Here is a 15,525-nt window from a genome sequence, read left to right as displayed (position 1 = left end):
TTGTCCTTCAAAAAAAAAAAAAAACACCTCTGGGTGTTTAAGACTTCAGTGAACTGATGACAAGCTGAGATTACCATTGTGCCAAATCCCCTCACAATTGTATTTGTGCTAAAGTCCTTGCTAAATGCTAATTAATAAGCAAATAATGAGGTTTTCTTTTCCCTGTGTGGCAACAACATTGACACACAGAACAATAACAGAGAATACAACAAAACACCTGAGTAATGTTGAATTATTAATGAAATGTTTAAGGCGTCGTGAGGAATTTTTGCTGCATGCAAATTGATGACAGGATTCAAACAGGTTACTCAGAATATTTTCCACTGGCAAGTCAAACAGAGAGCTGAGAAAATCAAGTTTTTGTATAATACGACGTCTGTAATGGATTCGGAACGATGATCAATAACATGGAGTAGATAGAGTCGACAAACACCTGCAAAGCTTCACAGTCCTAACCACTTCCTGGGATGACATTTCATAATCGTAATAGGCAGTTTTGATTTATATGCTGTTTAATTTTGATGATCTCATTATTTTACATATGCATCTGCTTACATGATATGGCATGTTTCTGCTTCCTCTTCAACTTTGTTTTAAATCAGGAGATTCAGTAGTCATTCAGAAGATGCGTAATACCAGACATTACAGTAAAAAGCACAAAAAAAATTAAATTAACTATTTTTTTAAAAATATAATAATACTTCCATATTCACCTGAAGCCATTACTCCAGTCCAGTAACGAGTTTTTTTTTTTCTTTTTTTTTTTTTCTGTATGTTGTCATGGCTGAAGCAACATGCAAAACCAAGAAGTCAAATGTTTTGTCGGAGGACAGTAGAAAGAGAATTGGTCCAGCGTGAGCTCGTTGGCGTGAGATAAAGGAGGAGGAGGGGTGCCCGACCGATGCTGGACATCAAAAACTAAATAAATCAGTAAATCTATGTCTTAACGGTGTGTACAAGTTTTGTAGGGGCTACATTCTTGCAAGTAAATAATACATGATTAGATGGACACGATAAAAGGATAACTATCCTATGTCTGCATCCTGTTTGTCATGTTTGTTTATTTATTTTTCAGGTGAAAGTGTCTTGCCTCAGGTTATAATGCAAAATCGATTTTTCTAATTTGCAAATTCATCTATAGTAGCTTGATATTATAATATTGACGATATGGCTATTACTGCAGAGTTCTGGAGTATCGCGTGTCAACAAATGCATATTCCCTGGTGTAACCATGACAGATTACACAACCGTAGTAGCAGGCAATACTATTTCCCAACTGTAGGGGGACCCCGAGAGCAAAATTTCAAAAGTTACCTAATGCTGCTTTAATATATTCTTATTGAATAAAAAATAATAATTTATTTTAAAAACTTGAATGACTTCAAACGTTTGAAAGTAAGTGTATATCAAGGCACATTATACAATTGTGAAGACATTCACTTTTTCACTCATACAAAGCACAAAGTCACTCTCATCCTAGGATAGTTTTGAAATACTTTGACTTCCCCTCCCCCTGAGCCAATGTGTCTAGATTTCACCTACTTCTATTGTCATGCCCTGGGCTCCACTTGTTCTTCAGTTATCTCCAGCACCCACTCTCACACTCTGCCCAACACACACTTAAACTTCCTTCCCTCTCTTTAATTGACCCAACTGCACCTTGTGTTATAGAGTTGAGGACGTTCTTCATGTTTAATCACGTGCCTGTCACGTTGAGTCTCTGGTCACAGTTGACTTTTCTTTGCAAATCTAGAGTTGTCTAGAGTTGTCTGTGGCCATCTCTGTATGTGTGAACTTTAAATTCCTCCAAATAGGAAGTTTTAGATGTCAAAGGAATAACATGCTAGAATGTATGTGAACAAGAAGGAAGGACAGAAAACAAGAGAAACAGAAAAACAGAGACTATAAAAAAGAGGTTTACCTTCTGTTGTCAGCTCAGATTATATCAGAAAGGCTTTGTCAGTTTTGTACCGATGCCAAATGTCTGCTCAGTGTAATGCAGTATTGAAAGATGAAACGGCATGATATGATTGTGGATTGATCGGATGCTGGTGAATTCTTTCAGATGCACTGTGCATCAATTTATGTTTGATGTTTTAATGCATTTCTCCACTGGTGAGAATTTCATTGAAGCAGTCAAACTTCTCTATTATTAGTAACCTCTTGTTTGATTACTCTGGAGAAAAGAAGAATTCTTGTCTTCGCCACTGTAATTGGAAATACCTCCGACTGCTTTCAAACAAGCCATTGAGAAAATTGAGTCTCTAGATGTAGAAGTATGTGCTACCACTGAGTAAAAGTCTGATCATAGGATGAATCTGTAGAATAGAAGATGCTTCATCATTACAGAAGGCACTACAAGAACGCACACATTCAAACCCTTCACAAGCGACTATCTTTAGAGAGAAGTCCATGTTATGCTTTTTAATAGACCTCAAAAAAGAGAAAAAACAAAAACAAAACTTGCACATGTTTGGTTAATCTAAATTTTTTTGAAGTTATAATGTAAAATAAACTAACAATTGCTAGGAAAAAAAGTCAGATTATCTTGACTTTTATTATTAGATGATTTTTTTTTTACTTTTTTATTATTCTGTGGTGGAACCAAGCTTCCATAAATTGATTTGTTATTGGAAAAAAAACATGGAAAACAGTTTTTGAAATGTCATCTACTCTTAATTAAGTAGAAAGAAGCTGTACATGACTGGATGACTGCCCAGTGGATCTACAAACGAATCTGCTTTGTTAGGCCTTTGCCTATTACAATGATTTATGATGAAATCCTGTCGATGCCACTCTGTGACTCGTGCCTAATGACTTGAAGAACTAATGACTAGATTACGACTGCCGTACGACTTATTTTCTCCATTAATCCCCAATTCTGCCCTGGTTACATCAATTTCATCATAAATTTGATTTTACCCAGATAGTATTCCTCCCTTTTTGCAAGCAGATCAAAATATAGATCCATATACAGTACTTAGTACTTGGACCAGAAAGAGTGATAAAGTGGCGTGATGAATGAGAAAAAAAAAACTGTTCCCTTTCAAGGGATCTTTGAGCTGTGTTGAACTTCGTACAATCAGTCCAATGAGAGAGCAGGACGTCATGTGACGTCATAGACCAGGAAACTATATAGCTCCCTTGAAATCAGACAGGGACAGCTTCTGTTGCCTTCAGCAAGCGATCTCTGTACCTTGTCTATTTAATGTTGTCTGTCAAGCACACTATTATCATTATTATAGTAAATCAAGAGTTCAAGCGTTTTGTTGTTCCTTGCCCTCGTTTTCTCATGGGTGGGGACACACATCAGCTTTGTGTGGCTTTTCTGGGAGTGGAGCATGACCAGTCAGTTCTCGAGGGAGCTGACTGTGAGCATTGTATGAAGCTATCTATGAGACCGATCCGCTCCCACCAGGCGTTCTTTGAGGAGGACGGTTTGGTTCGCGCTCCCCGAGGTGCGGGTCCCGCTGTCGTCGAGGCACAGCGGCGGCTTTCATCTTGGGGTTCGCATATGGATCTAGTAGCTGGGCTTGAGACGGGCCCCGCCCTTTCTCAGCCCTTACCTGCTAGATCCAGTGCCTCTGTGTGGAGCCCGCACTGCGGCTTCTCCTTCCCAGGTCGAGGCACCAATGCTGAGACTACCCAGTTCTGAGGAACTGGATGTCGTCAGTGTTGATATGGGGGATTATGAGTCTTCACCAGCTCATACCTCTGGCGATGAGGAGCTTTTGAAGGTTTTATCTTGTGCTGTAGCTAGATTAAACATTGAATGGTCAGCCGATGAATCAGAGAGTGGTTCAAAGAATAGTTTGCTTGACACTACCTCTACATCGGGGACTACCGTTCTTTCCCGATCTCCACACCGAGGTGTCAAGATCGTGGAATAGACCGGCTTCATTCAGAGTATTTAATCCCCAGACATCTAACTATAGTAATGTGTTAGGTGCTGCTGATTATGGTTATGTGACAGGGCCTCGGGCTGAAGAGACGCTTGCGAGCTATCTCTCTCCCGAGTCAGCGTCATCATTAAAAGCCCCAATGTTACCCACCAGACCGTTAAAATCTTTTTCTTCTCTGGTGGGTAAAGTGTACTCGGCAGCAGATCATGGTTCGTCATGCCTGCACACTATGTCTATTCTTCCGGGCCACTAAGGAGAAGGCCAAGTCAGTAGGCCGTTCTATGGCATCCCTAGTGGCCGTGGAGCGCCACCCTTGGTTAAATCTATCTGACATAAAAGATAAAGATAGGTTTGTTCTGTTGTATGCCTCGCTTTCGCCTTCAAGTTTGTTCGATAGGTTTCAAGATGCAAAAAAGCAGTCAGCTGCATTCCAGAAATTCCTTCCTCAATGTTTTGATATTCCTGAAGTTGTTGGGCGAAGATTTTTTATTAAGACCGAGCAGCCTCAGCCGAGTACCAGCTCCTCACAGCACGGAGTGTGCCAAAAGCAAAGCGTCGCCGCTCGGGCTCCTCCACAATCTGGGGAACCTGGGTGGTGGTCGCAGTCCAGGCCAGCTAGAGGTAGGCAAGATCTGAGGACTGTCATCTCTAAAAAAGTCTGATGTAAGAAGAAGTCCTGACTAACAGGAGGTCACATTGTGAGGGTGGTCCCCTCCGGGGAGGGATGGTTTCAAGGAATCGTTCCTCCTTGGCACCCTCTGGGGGGCGATTCTATGAGGAGTATCGCAGCATTGCCACATCGGTTGTTCCCTGCCGGTACGCCGTTTCAGGGCACCGAGGTGTCAGCATCCCCATACGGTCCTCCGAGGAGGGTCGTAGAATGGTCAGTTCGGTTGTTCCCTGCCGGTTCCTCGCTTCAGGGAGCCGAAGTGTCCGTTCAACCAAATCCCGAGGCCAGTTTCGAGAGACTGGTTCCCTTAGCATGGAAACTACTGCCAGATATTTCTCAGTGGGTCCTGCATGTGATAGAAAAGGGTTACAAAATTCAGTTTGGTTCTCATCCTACCAGATTTCTAAGGGTCCATGGAGCAGGAATTGCTGACGCTTCTGCAAAAAGGGGCTATAGAAAGGGTTCCTCCTACCAGCAGAGAGTCAGGGTTTTACAGACGATACTTCATCGTTCCCAAGAAGGATGGGGGGTTACGTCCTATTCTAGATCTGCGTCAGCTAAACGGCAGAGTTCAGAAACTCAATTTCAAGATGCTTACACTCAAACAGATCGTATCACAGATTCAGTCCGAGGACTGGTTTGTCACTATAGACTTAAAGGAAACTTATTTGCATATATACATCCATCATCATCACAGGAGGTTCTTGAGGTCGACTAGGAGTATGGCTGCCTCTAAGACTTCAGCCTCACCTCACCTCATACATTTGTCAGATTCTATGACCTAGACCTCCCCACTCCCGAGGCTAGGTTGCTTGTTTCTTAGTGTGCGGTTGGTCTTCACACAGAACAGGCATTTCTCAGTATGGCGTAGTGGGTATGGGGTTCCCACTGCTTCTTAATGCGGCTCGAAGTTCCCTTGAAAGGGAACGTCTCAGGTTACGTATGTAACCCTGGTTCCCTGAGAGGGAACGAGACTCTGCCTTTGCCTGCCATACCTCCTGCATGCCCTGATCGACTTGCTTCAGGCATTTTTCAGAAGCTGTCACGGTCTGATTTCAAGGGTGCTATATAGTTTCCTGGTCTATGACGTCACATGACGTCCTGCTCTCTCATTGGACTGATTGTACAGAGGCTTCACAACGCAATCACGCAGAACGTTCTCACCACATCTTAACACAGCGTCTCGTTCCCTCTCAGGGAACCAGGCTTACATACGTAACCTGAGACGTTTCTATGATACATTCCCAGTAAAAAATCTGGACACACCTACTCACATCACTTGTGACTATATTTTATACAGTATATTATAAATAAATTTAATGTCATAAAATGTCATAAAACATAACACTCATAAGCAGGTGCAAATTATTTTTGATCACAAGTTTTCACAGATCATGATAAATGTTCCAATACAGTGTATGCAGACTTTTGACTGTCAGAAACTTTGAAGTCCCACAGGTCACATTCATGAGAAATCTGGCCCACAAATAAATTTTCATTTTTTGAATTCTGGTATGGACATAAAGGTGTCACTACCCCAGTACCCACAGAACTGCATTTCCCAACATCCATTCTAGTCCCCACCTGCATTCAGTCAGCCATCATCACACACGCCACTAATAATCACTCAACACCCACACACCATATAAGCGGTCACTATTGAGTTCACATTTGTCTCGTCATTCCAACCAAGAACCAGCAACCAGACCACCTACCTTTGAGTAACTTATCGGTGTGATCTTCTTCAGTCATCCATCCTCCCTTGTGATCCAGTCTGCCATCATCTTCACTTTCAAAAGATAAAAAATAAAAGATATGTGTCATTTACCATTAATATTGATCCACCAATCCAGTACTTGCCCGTTTCCCGTCACTACTTTCCTGCAATAAACCACTGTTTGGACATTTCTTGTTTATGCCGCCTTCTGTTCTGTGACAGAAGACTAGGCCAACAGGTAACACAACCACCATGCAAAAATGTATCCTCCCAATTGATTTGTTGCTCTTTCGCAGTCAAGATGGCCACCCCACTGAGGAATATGCTAGGGAATTCCTGGAGCTGGCTTGTACACAGAAGATGCTGTCCTGATGGAGATTTCTCAGAGGTTAGGATGAACCTTTGTACTCTACGATGTCATAGGGTGTGAAAAGGTGCACTTTAGAGCAATATAGTCTCTACGCCCCTCTACTTAGCCGAGCTAGTTCTGAAAGATCACAAATTTATATTGTGATTTCCAAGTCTGTCCCAGTGAAGTCCGCACCAGCATTTAGTAATGAATCTGTTCCAGTAAGCGATGTTCCTGAGACTGTTCCAGTGAGAGAAACTCACAATATGGAATAGTTTAGACATTAAATAATTGATAAGTGTTTTTGACCGCATATATGTAAACCTATTGTAGGATACTTCTGAAACAAAATGAACCTTTAAAATAGCACATTTATGATACCATAAATGATCCTCCACACTCCACCGTTGTCATTTGTCAAGCACGTATAGATCAACACTACATCTGAAATCAATGTCCTCACGGAGGACTGATGTACCCTGGCTAAAGTGATAATCATTCACACTACAGAGTTCATTTGAGGTTAAATCATTCAGCCCACTTAAACTATATTGTTTTGTTCATTTCCTCTAATAAAGTCCCCCAGTTTCATACCCAGCCAGGCACACTCCAGTTTTGCGAGAGCATCTCAATAGAGCAGATGTGGCTCCATGCTGCTCTTGCTGGATGTAACAATGAGCGAGTAAACAGAGAGAGACTTGTGCAGCACAAAGGCTTTTTGCTGTAATGGATTTTTAAATAGAGAGGGAAAAGCGTCTCCAGCCCTATCACAGAACTGTTTATTCACACTCTTGCGCTGGAATAACTTAATCCACCATCCTTAGTGAAGATTAGAGTAGATTTGCTTCAATTAAAAACAGACTTCACACCAAACACTCAATACACAAACGACTAGTGCATTGTTTTAGATTTACTGGGGTTTTAGAATTGCCAAAAAAGCATCACAATGACTTGGCATTTCTGATCATGTATAAGATAAGCGAATCATTGACAATAAAGACAATACAAGTCTGTCCAAACCACACTCTGCCCTGAAGCCTAACAGTAAAAGGAATAGTTTGCAAAAAAAAATGTACTCAACCAGATGTCATGTTTTTAGGGCTGCAAAGCTTAAACATGACAAAAAGCACAATGAAAGTGCCACATACTGTATGTAGCTTAGGTGTCAGATTCGAAGTCTTCTAAAGCCATTCAATATCTTTGTGTGGGATACAGATCGAAATGTAAGCAGTCAAATGGGTTTGCAACAAGAGGGTGAGTAAACAATGACAACATTGTCACTTTTGGGTCAACTATCCCTTTAACTACTGTACAGGCTGCCCTAAAGGAATTACCAACTAAAAGCCATACATGGTAGCTACTAATCCACTGCAGAAATCTTTACGCAGTGCTGTGAGAGTTTCAATATCAAGCAAAGGCAACTGTGCCGCATACAGCTCTTCAAGTTAACTGTACATTTACGGCTGTGTGTGAATCAACGCTTTCTCTATGTCAGCAGCTAATAAATTGTTGTAGCCATCGAAACAACTGTCTTCCTCCCCGACACCTCAACCAAACTTTTGAGCGGTGATTACATTTGATGTTAATGGATTAGGCTAGTGTGTATATTAGAAGCCTACTAGAAGAAATGTTTGTGCTCCAAAAAATCATTTTTCTTCCAGTGCGTAGAGCTAAAAATTTCAGTGCAGACAAAGAGGACTTGCTAGCCACATACTAAATTAGATCCAGACTGTAATAGTGTCTTGCTAAATATTTTATTGTATAAACTACATGGTGCAAAAAAAGAATAAAAGTGAAATCCCAGATAGCAAACTGACATTGAATCAACGTGGAAATATGACATAGAAACAACGTTGATCTGACATTGTTTTGCTCATCGAATTAACGTTGAACCAACGTCAGACGCGTCATTCTTTCAAAACTAACGGAAAATCAACTTGAAATCAACGCGTTGTTTCAACGTTATGAAACCAAACCAATTTTCGATTTTCATTTAGCTTTGAAGAATGTTGAACCAGCCTGACGTTGGTTCAACGTTAATTCGATGAGCAAAATCAACGTTGTTTCAATGTCATGAGAGACGTCGGTTCCACGTTGATTGTCAGTTTGCTGTCTGGGATAAAAGCTAGACATCGACAAGCAAATGTTTCAACACATTGCTTTCTTCAGTACTCGCAATATAACAACTATTCACACTTTCTTTTGTATATTACTAATTAGGGATAAGCTGCATCCATTTAGCAGGATAAAAATACAAAGACAGTAAGGCAGCTATACAAAAACCTGAATACATAAGCAGCAAAAAATATAAATAGGCCCTATAACAAATATGCAAACACTAACACTGCAAAGTGCAAACAAAACAAATAACCCCACGTCAGTAATTTGCACTGTATTTTCACTTTTTTGCCCAACACAGTTCTAAATATTTTTGCTATCTTTCATCAAGTCTGGAACAAATTCAGTTTTTTCCCTTCCCAAAACCGAAGTCAAATCCTGACAAGTGTCGTCTTTGGATTAAAATATGGACGTCCTCATTCAGCTAAACCCCTCGAAGATCAACAAGCATATCTTTTGTGCTTCTAACCTTACTGTGAAGTTATACTAGTTAGACCGTTTTATAATGTTTTAGGTTATGATTTCGGGTCTCATACCGGTTGTTGATACGCTAGCACACGCTGCTAATAAATACAACGTTATACTCGTGTAGTAAGTTTGCTTTGTAATAACGATTATAGAAGTGAATAGAGACCTACCCTGCTTTGCATGAACAGTGTTGCTCCCTGATATTGTTAGTTCCCCCCCGCCTCCGTCTCAATTAGTACGATGTGCGGTGGTTCATTTTTTGACTGTGACCGGTAACGTTATGCTTTTTCCTCTATTTTGGATGCTTTGTTGTTTCTTGCGTTTCACCTGCATGTCTTCCTTCGAACACATATTGCAGCCCCGTTTGCCTACTTCTATCGGACACTTTATTTGCTGCTTCATAAAAGTTTGATAACATTTCAGAAGGAAGAGCTGTTACAGCATAAGCCATGCAGAGCACAGATTAAGTTTGATGTAGCAACAGTAACTAAGAGGGGTGGGGCTTAACCAAAGGTGATTTAAGTGACCAGCTGCCAAAGCATGGACACCTGTTTCCAGTTAGAAATCTTGATTTTAAAGGGATAGTTTGCCGAAAAATGAAAATTGAAAAACGTCAACTGTTTGAACACTCCTTAAAATATCATCTTTTGTTTTCAACAAAAGAAAGAAACTCATACAGGTTTGGGATGAGTAGTGATGACAAAATTTCCATTTCCGGGTGAACTATCGCTTTAAATAAAATATGAATCCTGTCACTACAAATGACTTTCTTTCTTTTGTGGAACTTAAAAAAAGGAAGAAGAAAGAGGCCAATTTCTCTTAACAAAATCAGAATGGTCTTGGCCATCAAGGTCAAATGACAAAAAGTCTTCTTAAGTCATACAATGGCTTTGCATGATGAAAAGACGAAAGATAAAATTTAAGACCTAATGCAATGAACATGTAATTTTAAATACTTTATACTTTTATTATACCTATCACTCTCTTATTAAATGACACTGATTTCTTAAACAGCCAGTGACCTTCAGATTTAAATGGAACTGAAAATCTACATTTTCAATATTGTGTTTTGAATCATCCACTGTGTAGGAGTCTACTTAATCAGTGGTGATGCAGTGTAACAAGTAACTTAAATCAACCTCCAGGGAAACAGAAAAGTCTGAATGACGACCTATGCAAAAGTGATCAATGCTAATGTCAGCTATTGGATTGGTTCAGGTCCCCCAGGACCAGTGCGTGATTGGCTCCTTTAACCGGGATGATTTGTATATCCACACTTCCATTTAAACTGACTTAGTCATTCTGGAGCTAACTGGTCATTTCCTGCCCAGCTTGCTGTTGATTGCATTTACCAATAACCCCCCCAGGAGTCTGCGCTGTAAGGGGCTTATTTCAACTGACACAGCTGAGGAAAATCCACCACTGAAAGAAACCATAGTTTGTTTCTCCACTCTATTGAGTGAGTTCATTTTGAATGGACTGGAACAGTCTACTTATTAAAATCAATACCAATAATTGCAATCCCTCATTCTCTGATTGGATCTCAACCCAATCAATGGATATCAAATTACACTTTGCTTGTAGTGCATACATTCCATTTGAGTGTCAGGCATCAAGATTTCGTTCAAGAGTAAAAATAAATGTTTGTTAACAGTGACACACTTTTTGACTTACAATGCAGACATTTGAATTGTTCATGATTTTCAACTATCATAGTACTATGCTATTACTTGCTTGCCACATGATGACTATAATATTGCAACTGGCATTCAGTATACAAATATACAAAAAACGATTTTTCTTTTCTGTGATATCAACTGTAAAAAATAAATAAATAAATAAAATAAATCCCAATAACATCACCGGTGAAAAACCAAAGATTCCAATTCATTCATCATACTGAAAATAATAAAGTTGGGCGCACTGCATTATGGGATACTGCACATTTAGATCATTCTGTGCATATCAAAATGGGCATATTGTGTGCAAAATTTATTCTGGACACTGCATAAATAGATTAAGTGGTAGTATGATATCCGAATGGCCTTGGACCTTACAATTTGCTATTAAGCAACTCTGCACCTTAATATAAAAATAACTCAAACATGATCGTCTGTGGAGAGAAATGGTTTTTATTTCATGGTCCCTGAACCTCCCTGTATAATCCTGAATCAGAACTGACACAATGGCTATTATGGCTACTGCATTTTATGGCTCCTTGCTTGGCTGACATTTCTGTAACATATGATTAAATTATAAGGCTATTAAACTTATCAAGTGCAGACTCAAAAATTCGAAACATTTTTCATGACTGCTAAGATCCCACAGACTCAAACGGAAGGCACGGTAGGGGCAGGACCTATAGACTCTTCTCTCTGGCCTCGAAGAAAGCCGTTGACATGTTTATAGATTTAAAAAAAAGGAGCGAGCATGAAATCATTTCAGAAGACTGCAGCCAACAAAGAAGGGGAATGTCCTCAATAGCCTGCCATTCTAATTGGATTTGACAGTCAAGTCAAAGATAAAAGAGAAACAAGATATGGGGCTTATGTACACATCCAACGGAGACTTTGAGCACTGCCGTTGTACTGCATTAGCATGGTTGGAGATATCTAAAATCTCATCATCCCTAATCAAATGATTGAGCACACAGGCGTACAATGCACACCACGTGGGGAAAAACAGGAACATTTGTTAAGGTTAGAAGACCAGCATCCTGGGTTTATGGATATTGATGCTGGTAGAATTGCGTGTCAGAGCAAAGCATGGGACTCACAGAGAGAGCATCATTCATCACAGTGGCCTCTTATACACACACTGAATGAGGTGCCAACCTGTGTCATTCAAAGAGCCATTTCTGTCCACCTCACTCTATTGTCCTCTGACAGAGAGAAAGAAAACTGTGAGAGCGGGACGGAGGGCTGTGCGTGAGGGAATGTGGGTGTGGGGGGGAAAACGAGGCAAGGGAAAAAAAGACAACGAGAAATGAAACAGGGGAGAAGAGTGCAGGAGAAGGGGCGGACATTCATCAGCATCCTCTTATGTCACATAAATGTCCCAAACACAGAGAGAGAGAGAGAGAGAGAGAGAGAGAGAGAGAGAGAGAGAGAGAGAGAGAGAGAGAGAGAGAGAGAGAGAGAGAGAGAGAGAGAGAGAGAGAGAGAGAGAGAGAGAGAGAGAGAGATTTTCAATCATCTTTATTTATCAAAAATGATTCTTCACATAAAACAAATGTAAGGTATTACTTTTTTTTTTTTTTTTTATAAAAAAAGTGCAAAATGCAGTTCATTTTCAATGATAGAACACAACGCTCCTCTGTGACACCATATTTCTTCAAACACATTTAAGGAATCCATAGCTTTGTAAAAACGAAAATCAATTACAAGCCTTGATTTGATCATGGCTGTGAACACCCTTTCAACATTATAATCAATTTGTTTTTCAATTTTATCTCTTCTGCTAATATAGATGGCCATTTTGGCTTTACCCAAAATAAAATTCAACAACTGGCACTCATTCCTTCGCTTTTGAACATATTTAAAGCCCAAAATAAAAGTCTGCACAGAAAACCTCTCATCAAAAACATTAAAAAGATTCTGCAAACCATCGAATAAAGGCTTAAGCCTTGAACAATACAAAAATGTGTGGAAAACAGTCTCTCTCTGGAAACAAAAGGGACATTCTTTGCCAACATCTGGATTTAAAACAGAAATAAAAGCATTTACAGCAATAATGCCATGCAAAATCCTCCATTGTAGATCTCCATCTCTTTTTAAGAGAGAGAGAGAGAGAGAGAGAGAGAGAGAGAGAGATTTCCATTTAGACAATCAATCTACTTCTCCAGCCCTCCCTTCTAATTCTTCATTAACTTTCTTCAACCTAACACTGTTATACCCTTCCTCCCCCAGATCAGTTCTCCTGGAAGTTTCGGAGGTCCGGTGTCTCTCCACTGGCCAATGATATACCCCTCACTTTTCTCCCAAATAACTCTAGCTGAGGAAGCCATCTCATATTGCCTAATGCTTGTTTCCAAAGCTGTTACATATTTTGTCCTAAAATACAAACAGTTACATCATTGAAATACACTTTAAATGTTTCCTTTACAACTGCAATTGAAAACCCACCAGAATTTCTCCTTAATTTACAAGGTTCAAAAAACAAGATTATATAATTATCCAGAAAGAGGATATCTTGTCTATCTCTTGTCTGTACCTCTTGTGACTGTTACTGGGGAACTTATTCCTTCACCAACCTTAATAAGCACTGATACATCAGAATATAACAGTTTAACATACGAAACAAATTGATCACGATTCCGAAACTCTTAAATATCTTAAAGGTACAAGATGTAGGAATTTTGTAATAAAATATCCAAAAATCACTTGCACAGTATGATATATTTCCTGCAGTTGTGTACTTACAATACCCCAAAAGAATCCAAAGATTATTTATTTCAGAGAACTTCCACCGCTCTTGAAAAAACGTTATTAGACAGGTGAGCAAATGTACATAAAACAAAAGGATGTAACATATCTGTGTTTCCTTGCAACACATGCAACTGTCAATAATATCACTTCTAATTAATGTGAGACATGTTGGTCAATATGACGTGACAGATCAATCATTATGCATATGTTGATTCACCTCAAATTATCAAGTGATCATAATGCTGATGAAAATTCACATTTATATTGCTCTTTGTACTTTGGTAATGCTTTTTATCTCTTGTGTTTTGACTGAGATTATGGCAGTGCAATTAAATACAATCGGTAATGTGTTATTAAACAACATTTAGCCACTACTTGTAAATGTTCTTTGAAATTTCCTTTGAGTACAATTGGTTTGAACACATAAAACAACACAGCATTAACCATAAACACGTATAACTGCACAGCATTAATCCAACAATTCATTTGACAAATAGATGTAACAGGATAATATAGCATAACATTTTGTGTTCCTTGCAGTTAATTCATTATGGTGACATAAAATATTGTGATCAGATGTACAGGTAATGCAAAAACAAATAAATTACCTCGTCCATGATCTTGATTTATTAATTCTGTAAAATTTCTGGATGGTGAAAATAACATCTCCCATTGTTCAACTCTCCCTCATAGTGTCATCAAGCTTAGCCTTTGTTATTGTTGGTAACTGCCTCCTCTTCCTATAAAAAGATATTCATGGTCAATCCAATTGAATGTTTTTTCTTAATCTATTGACAGGACACCCGAATTAGAATTGTTTATACAACCACAATCAATCACATCTCTTTATAAAAACAAATTGATTCCATTATTGATCGCTTCGGTATACAATATGTTTGATTTTCATGAATCAACATGTTTTAAACATTTTTGAATCTATTTGCAATGTATTTTGAAAATATTTTATAATCTAAACATGATAAGGAAACTGGCCTCCAATTCTTTACAAATCCTAAATCTCCTTTTTTTTTGGGGGTAACAGCGAAATTAAAGGAGAACAAATGAACCTTTGGTCTAATAAAACATTTGCACCTAGTCAACCGTTCTGAGATTTGTTTTCATGATAATCAAATGTTAAGAGTTTTATCTTTAAAAACTGTTTCGATTATAACGCTATTATATGGGGGCATATCATAAGTAAAAAAAATAAAAAAAAATAATAATAATCGCCAATTATACCACTAACAAGGCTCAAAATAGCCCCAAACTAACACAGTAACAGTTTTTAGAGATAAAACTCAACTCAAAGTCGAGCGAGCTCTGATGGGATGGGCAGTCATGTGTTCTAGGCACGGTAAGAGACCGGAAGCCAGGCAAAGGGCGAGTCCAACAGGCTGAGGCATAAATGAAGGATTGGAGAGGAGAATTGACATCAATGAGAGATAAGTGATGTCTTTAACTGTATTGTGACATAATTGAGAAGTTTATAGTTATTGAATACTCCACGCTTCACTACTGTTGCCAATGAGTCTCCATCGGTGAGTGGTGGACCGGACCCCATGCCAATGCCCTATTTTGTGAGTGGAAAGATTCTTCAGTGCTGTACATTGATATATTCACGTGTGATTATTTGTGGGTTACAGTGAAATACAAGAGTGGGAGTCCATCGCTAAAGCATTGGTGATTCCAGTCAGTCGACGTGCCATTTTTTCTTTTGAAATAAGAACCAGTTAAGCTGGTGGATCCTTACCTTCTCTCTCTCCGCGAAGAGTCCCGCAAAGAGCTGGTTAATCAGTAGAATCCATATCTTATAGCTCTCTGTCTGTGAGGGTCCTGTTGAGGCCGTGAAGATGCAGTTAGGCTGTGGAACACAT

At 39.3% G+C, this 15,525-nt stretch overlaps 1 long non-coding RNA gene across 1 annotated transcript in view; it reads right to left on the bottom strand.

Annotated features, from left to right (window-relative positions):
* Positions 1-13,817: 13,817 nt before the first annotated feature.
* LOC120461983 (uncharacterized) overlaps positions 13,818-15,525 on the bottom strand; it is a 157,954-nt gene continuing 156,246 nt past the window's right edge. Inside the window, exons 5-6 of the long non-coding RNA XR_016145449.1 lie at positions 15,402-15,484; positions 13,818-14,391 (exon numbers count right to left, since the gene is read on the bottom strand). This is a non-coding gene — a long non-coding RNA (uncharacterized LOC120461983). The remainder of the gene's footprint in view (positions 14,392-15,401; positions 15,485-15,525) is intronic.

This window comes from Pimephales promelas, chromosome 10, assembly GCF_988280905.1.
Source record: "Pimephales promelas chromosome 10, fPimPro1.hap1.1, whole genome shotgun sequence".
In the NCBI taxonomy this organism is placed as follows: Eukaryota; Metazoa; Chordata; class Actinopteri; order Cypriniformes; family Leuciscidae; genus Pimephales; species Pimephales promelas.
Note: the sequence above shows the minus strand (reverse complement) of the source record. Positions and strands in the feature narration are given on the sequence as shown.